Here is a 10555-nt window from a genome sequence, read left to right as displayed (position 1 = left end):
TGGTCTGTGATCCTTCTGTGATAAGTCTCACAAAAATAGTACATAGTGAACCCCATGCAGGTAGTAGGAAACACTGGTTACCCATTCTAGTTAGACTTTGAAAATGTTTAACTTTTGACATTAATATCTGTAAAGAACATGTTTCCTTTTGCTGTTTTCAAAATTAACAGGCACATAGAGTGGAGGAATTTTGACGGTTGCTTTTCCTAACAGTGATAACTGAAATACTCTTTTCAAATTTTTTTGAATTTATTTATTTTTCACTGCATTGTATCTTCACTGCTGTGCACAGGCTTTCTGTAGTTGCAGCAAGCAGGGGCTACTCTTTGTTGTGGTGCACATGCTTCTCATTTTGCTGGCTTCTCTTATTGTGTAGCATGGGCTCTAGGCGCAGGGGTTTCAGTAGTTGTGGCACATGGGCTCAGTAGTTGTGGCACATGGGCTTAGTTGCTCTGCGGCATGTGGGATCTTCCCAGACCAGGGCTCAAACCCGTGTCCCCTGATTTGGCAGGCAGATTCTTAACCACTGCGCTGTCAGGGAAGTCCCTAAAATACTCTTTAAAATACTTTTTAATAACATATTTCAGTCACACACAACACAAAATGTGGATCATCTACAGCTTTAAGCTGAAAGGCAGAGGACATGCATCTGAATTTTAATGCTTTACTTTCAGTATTCTGCAGTTTCCTACCTTTGCCGTGAAGAATGAAACTGATGTACCTGCTTGTTTATTTTCCATTTCATTTTGAATAACATTCAAATTCAGTTCTTTGGTCATCAAGGTTTTACCTGGTCTGACTTCTGACTTTTCCAATCTTATCTCCTACTATTCCCCGCTCCACACTGACCTCTTTCAGTCCTTCAAACTTTACTAAGTGCATTTTTTGCGTCAGAATGTCAACCAAAAAAATAATGCAGGAGGCTCCAAATAAGAAAGGAGTTTATTTGAGGTCTTAAGAACTGCAATTCGAGAAACACAGATTCAGGTGAACCCAAAGGAGAGTTCTGAGGAAGAGAAAGGGTCAGGAGCTTATAAAGACAAAAAGACAAGGCTGTTAAAAGTTGCCTGGCAAGAATTGTGATTCACTCTGATATGAGTCAGAAAATATTTGTCCTTAGGAATTACAAGTTGTTTTAGGATAGGAGTCCAATAATTAGATAGACTATCACGAGTTATTTTAGGGTAAGGATCCAATAAGTATCTTGGGTTTCTGGCAGGTGTTCTGGATTACTTCATCAGGTCAAAAGGTCAGATTCCACCCAGACTGAGATGTGCATAAGCCATACTTCCTTAATGGTCTCCTGGCTCCATTTTAGAGAGCTCTCTTAGCAATGCTGACTCCATTTTTACTTTCCTTTCACGAGAGTCTTTCTCTTCCCTCTGTCCCCAGATCTCTGCATGGTTATCTCCTTTTTATAGTTCAGGTCTGAAGTATAAAACAATTAAATAGGGAAACAATTAGATTGGGGTTGGCTCTAATGCCATGGCATCTTATGTAAGCAAACCAAAATCTAAGCCTGTAAATGCCTCAAAGTTATGATATCAAAACACTTAACCAATAACAAAGAGCCAACTAAGCTTTAAGCCATAGCCAACCAAATAATTTCCTTCTTTGCTGTCTCTGTGTAAGTCTTTCCTCCCAAATCCTATTAGCAGAGCACTCTTAACCACTTCTAGTTTGGCACTGCCCAATTCTAAGCAGTTTTTGCTCAAATAAACTCTCAAAATTTTTAATAAGCTTCAAGTTATCTTTTAATAGGTTTCAGCAAAAATGTCACAGCCTCAGAGATGCCTCCCTTGACCATCCGAGCAAAAGTAATCCTTCTCTCATCTCTCGGCCTCCCCCGACACCCTTTCTCTCCCTGATCCTATCTTGTTCTTTATAGTCCTTATCTTATCTCCACATGTTGTTTGTTTGTGTGCTTGTTTTCTATCTCTCACACTAAAATCTATACTCCAAGAGGACATGTTTGTTTACTGATACATGCTCCCTGGCACATAGTAGGTATTAAATATCTGTTTGAATGAATATAATTAATGGATTTTAAAAGTCCCATTTAAATGACCAATAAATGTGAGTTAGGAATCATATAATTTTGTAAAAATAAAAATAACTGGTGACGCTAACTAGAAAAAGACAAGGTTGTCTTTGCAGTGGGTCAGCATCCTGATGAAGGACAATTGCCATCCCTGTCACTGTTACAAAACTGATCATTATTATGTTGGCATTACTAAGCGATTATTCTTAATTTTCAAAATGTTAATGATATTTAATTACATTATCTAAAAATCAGGGCTTCCCTGGTGGCACAGTGGTTGAGAGTCCGCCTGCTGATGCAGGGGACGTGGGTTCGTGCCCCGGTACGGGAAGATCCCACGTGCCGTGGAGCGGCTGGGCCCGTGAGCCATGGCCGCTGAACCTGCGCGTCCGGAGCCTGTGCTCCGCAACGGGAGAGGCCACAACAGTGACAGGCCTGCGTACCGCAAAAAAAAAAAAAAAAATTCAGTGGTCTGTTTGTGAATTGGATATTTTCCACTCTATCCTTCTCTACTCTGGGCTCTAACAAGCCAACCTTTATAGATTACATAAACTAGGATCCCTTGACCTCTGATTTCTGGTTGGGTTGAGGACATGACCGCATCAGCAGATCAAAAGGAGAGGTAGAGAATGGGTTAGAGTATTTATTCTTCCAGCTCCCTCCTGGCTGGGTTGCCACAGGCTGTTTACCCTAACTGACCCAAAGGCCATAGCTCCATTTTAGGTGGGTATGGCCATTCTCTCCAGGTTTTGGTAACTTTCCCTCCCTGCCCTTTCAGGACTAGGAGAGGTAAGGGCTTCCTGCTATTGCTAGTCCTAAGGTATTGAAACATTATTACCCCTGCCCTTAACTGTGCCCAAACCTTTGTAAGCAGCCCCTTTATTAACACCTCCTTGCTTATCCGGTTTGAATTTGCCCAGCTGTTTCCTGCCTTGGATCTGGAGTCATACACTGTATGCCTCAAACTCATGAGAATTTGAAAGACATGGATCTGTAGCCTAGAAACAAATTAAATCAAGGATCGAGCTAGTGGAAAATTTTAACAATGCACAAGAGCTCATGATCATGGGCACTATTGTTTCCAATTTGGAGTAAGACATAAGTTGAGATATAAAAAGAAACTAAATAAAAAGAACGCATGTTATTTTCACATTACCTTGAATTAAGGACACTCCTACTGGGAAATAACCTGCATAAGGTAGAATAATAAAGTAGTGGCTCCTTTGGCTTATCTTTATTCTATTTGCCCTTAGCCCCCTTCAAAGTTATAACCTAAAGATCAGGTTTTAAAAAGGTACCAGACAAGGGATTGGCTACTTTCTACGCCCATCTTTGCCATTTTCCTGCTCGGAAATCATAGATGTGGTGAAGATGGCAGAGTAGGGAGACCCTGAGCTCACCTCCTCCCATGGGCATACAAAAATTAAAACTATTTATAGAGCAACTATCTATGAGAATGACCTGAAGACTAGCAGAAATGATTTTCCACAACTAAAATATAAACAAGCAACCACAGGGAGATGGGTAGGAGGAGTGGAGACACAATATAGTCCAGACTCATGCCCCTAGGTAGGCCACTCACAAACAGGAGGATAATCACAATTTCAGAGATTCTCCCCAAGGAGTGAGGGGTCTGAGTTGCACATCAGGCTTCCCAGCCCAGGGGTCTTATACCAGGAAGATGAGCCCCCAGAACATGTGGCTTTGAAGTCCAGTGAGGCTTGCTTATGGAAGAGGCAGAGGGCTGTAGGAAACAGAGACTACACTCTTAAAGGGAGCATGCAAAATATCACATGCTCTAAGATCTAGCACAGAGGCAGTAATTTGAAAGAAGCCTGGGTCAGACCCACTTGCTGATCTTGGAGAGCCTCTGGGAGAGGCAGGAGGCAACTGGGAATCACCCCTGGAGACAGAAACTGGTGGCAGCCATTCTTCTAAGTTCATTCTGCCGTGAAGACAATGGTGTTGACAAGCGCCAATTTAGAATCTTCCCTCTAGCCTATTAGCACCAGGGGTTACCTGTCCACTAGTGGGAAGGCATCAGTCAGTCCCGGACCCCCTCACCCCCAAGACCCAGCCTCTTTCATCAGTGGGCCAAGGGCACCCCCATAAGACTGTCAGCTGACTTTTCAAGCAGAAACTTTGCCGGCCAGAAGGGAGTAGCATGATATTCAAAGTGAATTAAAGGAAAAAAACCTATAACCAAGAATACTCTACCTGGCAAGGCTATCATTCAGATGTGAAGGAGAGATAAAGAGTTTACAGACAAGCAAAAGCTAAAAGGTCAGCATCAATAAATTGGCTTTATAAGAAATGTTAAAGGGACTTCTCTAAGCAGAACATAAAAGACCACAGCAAGACATGTGAAAACTACGAAAAGAAAAATCTCATTGGTAAAGGCAAACATACAGTAAAGTTAACAGATCAACCACTTGTAAAGCTGGTAGGAAGGTTTAAAAACAAAAGTAGTAAAAGCATCTATACTCACACTAAGTATTTAAGGGATATACAAAACAACAAGATGTAAAATATGATGTCAAAATTATTAAACGTTGGTTGAAAAGATAAAAGAAAACGAAAAAAGGGAGGGAAAAAGAAAGAAAAAAGGAAGAAAAAAGTTAAACAGTGGGAGCAGAGTAAAACGGCAAGGCTGTTAGAATGCATTCAAACTTGAGATCATCAGCTTAAAATAATCAAGTATATGTATATAGGTAATTATATATAAACCTCATGGTAACCACAAACCAAAAACCTACAATAGATACACACTCATAAAAAGAGAAAGGAATCCAAACATAACACTAAGGATAATCATCAAATCACAAAGGAAGAGTGCAAAAGAAGAAAGGGAAAAAAAGAACTATAAAAACAACCAGAAAACAAGAAGCAAAATGGCAATAAGTACATACCTATCAATAATTACTTTAAATGTTAATGGACTAAATGCTCCAACCAAAAGACAAAGAGTGGCTGAATGATACAAAACCAAGACCTATATATATGCTACCATCAAGAGACTCACTTCAGATCTAAATATACACACAGACTGAAATTGAGGGAATGGAAAAGATATTACATGCAAATGGAAATGAAAAGAAGACCTGGGTTAAAAATACTTATATCAGACAAAATAGACTTTTAAAAAAGACTGTAGGACTTCCCTGGTGGCGCAGTGGTTAAGAATCCACCTACCAATGCAGGGGACAAGGGTTCAATCCCGATTTAGGATGCCACGGAGCAACTATGCCCACGCGCCACAACTACTGAACCTGCGCTGTAGAGCCCACGAGCCACAACTACTGAGCCTGCGCACCACAACTACTGAAGCCCGTGCGCCTAGAGCCCGTGTTCCACAACAAGAGAAGCCGCTGCAAAGAGAAGCCCGCGCACCGCAACAAAGAGTAGCCCCCACTTGCGGCAACTAGCGAAAGCCCACACACAGCAACAAAGATCCAATGCAGCCAAAAATAATGTTTATAATAAATAATAAATAAATTTATTTTTTAAAAAAAGACTAACAAGAGACAAAGAAGGATATTACAGAATAAAGCAATCAATCCAACAATAAATATAACTTATTATATTTATAATAATTGTAAATATTTTTGCACCCAACATAGGAGCATCTAAATACATAAAGCAAATATTAACAAACATAAAGGGATAACTTGACAATAACACAATAGTAAAGGACTTTATTACTTTTCTTCCAATTTTATTGTGATATAATTGACATACAGCACGTATAAGTTTAAGGTATACAGCAAAATAATTTGACTTACCTCATGAAATGATTACCACAAAAAGTTTAGTGAACATCCATCATCTCTTGAGATATGAAATTAAAGAGAAAAAATGTTTTTCCTTGTGATGAAGAAAATCTTAGCATTTACTCACTTAGCTTTCTTTTTCTCTTCTTTCTTTTTTCTTTTTCTGCAAAACGCTTTACTGTTTTCATTTGGTCCAAGGCTTGGGAGAGGGTTCCAGGGTGGTTAAAAAGCTGCCTAGAGGCTGCAGAGTGGGACTTCAGGTAGAAGCCCTGACACCAGAGGGGCTCCTCAAATGTTTCTGGGCTTCAGAGGCTCCTAGTCATGCTTGCGGTTAAGCCTTTTAAGCCTTTCGAAGAGATACTCACCCAGCCCAGCCTGGGGACCAGCCAGCCTGCAGATGTTGGTCAGGTGGTCGGCCAGTTTCCAGATGAGTTTCACCTCCTCATCTAGGAAGTGGCTCTCCAGGAAGTCACAGAGGTGGGGGTCTGCACGGGCAGAACCCAGGGCATGCAAATCCAAAAGGGCCTGGTTCAGGTTGTTTGCCATGAGTACAGCAAATTCCATAACATCCTGGGTTTACCCCTCTCATCTTGAGGTGGCTTCTGCACATCCTGGAAGAGGGTGTGGCTGCCACGATGGTTTTGCATTTTCAAGAGACGGTCCTGCGGTGCCCTTGCGATTCTCCTTGGCCAGTTCGTGGATATAGTGCCCCATGCCCTCCAGGGCCACATAGTCATGGTGGAAATAGAAGCCCAGAGAGAGGTAGGTGTGGGAGGCCCACACGTGCATATTAATTCTGACGAATCTGGGAGGTCATGTTTGTAAGGAGTTGAGGCCAAAAAATGGTGTTGGCTGGTGCCAGTGGCTGATTCTGAAGGTTGCAACTGGAAAAAAGGTTGGAGGATGGTTGCAGAGGCTGGAGCATGGAGGCGTCCCTGGGTCTGTTCAGTCCAGACACTGTTGAAGCAAGAGACAGATCCGTGGGACCCCAAGCGCACTGCGACTTAACTTTCATATATAATATTCAGCAGTGATAATTATATTTATCAAGTTGTACATTACACCCCTAGTACTTATTTATCTTATAACTGGAAGACTGCCTTCATCCACTTTCCCCTCCACACTCACTGCCTCTGGTAACCACAAATCTGATCTCTTTTTCTATGAGTTTGTTTGCGTATGAAATATAATTGACCTACAACGATATGTTAGTTTCTATTACACAACATGGTGATTAGATATTTCTATACATTTCAAAATGATCGCTATGATAAATATAGTTACCATCTGTCACCATACAAATATATTACACAATTATTGACTATATTCCCCACAGTGTACAACTCATACCCATGACTCATTTATTTTATAACTAGAAACTTGCACCTCTTAATCTCCCTCACCTATTTCTCTTCTCCTCCCCACAAGTCCTCCCCTCTGGCAACCACCTGTTTGTTCTCTGTATCTACGACTCTATCTCTGTTTTGTTATGTTTGCTCACTTGTCTTGGTTTTCAGATTCCACATATAAGTGAAATTATATAGTATTTGTCTTTCTCTGATTTAATTAATTTCACTTAGCACAATATCCTCTAAGTCCATCTATGTTGTTCCAAATGAGAAGATTTCATTATTTTTTATACCACATATTCTTTATCCATTCATCTATTGATAAGCACTTAGGTTGCTTCCATATCCTGGCTATTGTAAATAACACTGCAGTGAACATAGTGGTGTGTATTTTTTTGAATTAGTGTTTTTGTTTTCTATGGATAAATATCCAGGAGTGGAATTGTTGGATCATATACTAATTCCATTTTTAATTTTTTGAGGAATCTCCATACTGTTTTCCATAGTGGCTGCACCAATCTACATTCCCAACAGCACTGCATGAGGGTTGCCTTTTCTCCACATCCTCACCAACACTTGTTACTTGTCTTTTTGATAATAGCCATTCTGACATGTGTCAGGTGATAGCTCACTGTGATTTTGATTTGTATTTCCCTGATGATTAGTGATGTTGAGCATCTTTTCATGCATCTGTTGGCTATCTGTGTGTCTTCTTTGGATAAATATCTATTCAGGTCCTCTGCTCATTTTTTAATCTGATTTTTTTTGTTGTTGTTGAGTTGTATGAGCTCTTTGTATATTTTGGATATTAACCCCTTATCAGATATACTGTTTGCAAGTATCTTTATATTCAGTAGATGGTCTTTTTGTTTTGTTGATAGTTTCCTTTGCCGTGAAAAGCTTTTTAGCTTGATGTATATAGTCCCACTTGTTTATTTTGCTTTTGTTTCCCTTGCCTGAGGAGACATATCCCCCCAAATATTGCTAAAACCAATGTCAAAGAGCATACTGCCTATGTTTTCTTCCAGGATTTTTATGGTTTAGGACTACATTTAAGCCTTTAATCCATTTTGAGTTATTCAAATATATGGTGTGAGAAAGCAGTCCAGTTTGATTCTTTTGCACATAGCTCATGACTACATGCTTAAGAATCCAGCTGTACAGCCTGATTGCTTGGTTTCAAATACCAGCTTTACCACTGATAAGCCATGTGGACTTGGACATGTTTCTTACTCTCTTTGGACCTCTGTTTCCTCATTTGGAAAATGGGTGATAATGATAACGATACCTACCAATCAGGGTTACTTTGAGGATTATATGAGTTAGAACTTGTAAAATGCTTACTGTGTGCAAGGCATTATTCTAACCACTCAATAAATATTCATAGTCTTCATCGATACTGTTAAAAGAAAATTTTCCAGAGATAATTTACTGATCAGGTAGGCTTTTATTCAGCAATTCATAAATGGGACAGCATCTAATCTAGCAGATAGAAAGGAGCTCAAAAGAGCCATACAAGGCAAGAAATGTTTACAGACCAAAGCAAGGAGGTATAAGGAAGTGACACTGGGCATTTGCTGATTGGTTTTAACCAATGGCAGTGTTACTTCCATTATATGGAGCAAAGGGAAATCTTGGAGCCACGTCAGGTTAACTTCTACTGAGCAGGCAAGCGTTGACTGGTTGGCCTAGGTCTTCCGTTGGGAGAGCGGAGGATAGAAACTAGGTTAAACTCTGGTTTGCAAATGTGGGGGCTTTACATAAATGATTCCATCTTGGGCCTAACTTGGTCACTTTAACAATAGCCAACTGAAATGACTTGGGGTTAGTAATAGATGATGATGTGCATGTTATACTGAATTGAAAATTAATATTAGAGGAGCAATTGCTGTTTTTTTAAAATTAATTAATTTATTTATGGCTGTGGTGGGTCTTCGTTGCTGCGTGTGGGCTTTCTCTAGTTGCGGTGAGCGGGAGCTACTCTTCATTGTGGTGCGTGAGCTTCTCATTGCAGTGGCTTCTCTTGTTGCAGAGCACGGGCTCTAGGCATGCAGGCTTCAGTAGTTGTGGCTCACAGGCTCTAGAGCACAGGCTCAGTAGCTGTGGTGCATGGGCTTAGTTGCTCCACGGCATGTGGGATCTTCCTGGCTCGAACCCGTGTCCCCTGCCTTGGCAGGCAGATTCTTAACCACTGCACCACCAGGGAAGTCCGCAATTACTGTTTTGAATCCAGATATAATCAGTATGGCTTAAGAGTGAAGAACCTAACTCATGGCCTATTCTTATATTTTGAGATATGACATGTAAAGATGATTTGAACAATTTATTGCCATCTGCTTATGTGCACACATGTTCTTATTATTGACCCAATATTCACTTATATATAGCATAAGAGATATACTTAATCATTTTATATATATATACTTATTATATATTTGTATACACACACTAGGAATGAATAACATGATTTAAGGAAAGTAATATTGTTTATTATTCTTATATAACCTGCCCAGAGGAACAGACTATAATAAAGTTTTCTTTATATGGTATCTAGGGAAGGAAATGGAGAAGGTTCTGAGCTAGAGGTAACTACAGTAAAGTGGACACAGCAAGCAAAGAGGCAAGAAAGGAAAAATGACATCTTGCCCTTTGCCCAGCCTGTCCACAAATCACTGACCATGCACCAGAAGAGACTTCCATTCCTAATAACCTTGCATTCCAAGATAAACAATGAATAATAGGAACCTCCTAAAAGCCTTGACTAACAGGAAATCCTAAAAGCGTTGCCTCCTGAGATAAGCCACAAAAACAAGAACATCCTGTTTTTCTTACCAAAAGACAGGAACATCTTGTTCTTATCCAATCTGAATTGTCAGCTGCTGTATCTGAACTATAAATATCTGCCATATCATCTGAACTACAATTTCCTCTCGTTCTATTTGATGAGCCACTATTTCTAAAGGCCTAGTTCCCTTGCACTGCTAGTAAAAATGTTTCCCTGGGTTCACTATTTGTCTCTGAATTTTATTTTGACAGAGTTCCTGAATACAGTAGTAGTAACTGATTCTCTTGGGGAGTCCTGAGGTCAGATGCACCAAGAGCCAGCCTCATGCGGGGGGGAGGGCACTTGTGCAGCTGCACAGGCCCCACCCCTGGTTTAATGCTCAGCTATCACTGTCTTGAAATTCTTAATCACTTTTATATTGCTCGTCCTGGATGTACCATAAACCTCTCTCCTGAGCGCCCAAACAGAGTAGAAAGAGCATGGCCTTTGGAGTCTGACACACCTTTTTATTTGGGAAAGTTCTCACTTTATAAAATAGCATGATACTTCAGACTGATGATTACGTGAACTCATGAAAGTATTTATCATGTTTGACATCTGGGTAAATAGG

At 40.3% G+C, this 10555-nt stretch overlaps 1 pseudogene across 1 annotated transcript; it reads right to left on the bottom strand.

Annotated features, from left to right (window-relative positions):
• Positions 1-6126: 6126 nt before the first annotated feature.
• On the bottom strand, positions 6127-6600 carry LOC309968602 (ferritin light chain-like; annotated as a pseudogene). The gene has a single exon. The product of its transcript is annotated as a ferritin light chain-like (transcript).
• Positions 6601-10555: the final 3955 nt, after the last annotated feature.

This window comes from Leucopleurus acutus, assembly GCF_964270905.1.
Source record: "Leucopleurus acutus genome assembly, chromosome: 11".
Classification (NCBI taxonomy): Eukaryota; Metazoa; Chordata; class Mammalia; order Artiodactyla; family Delphinidae; genus Leucopleurus; species Leucopleurus acutus.
Note: the sequence above shows the minus strand (reverse complement) of the source record. Positions and strands in the feature narration are given on the sequence as shown.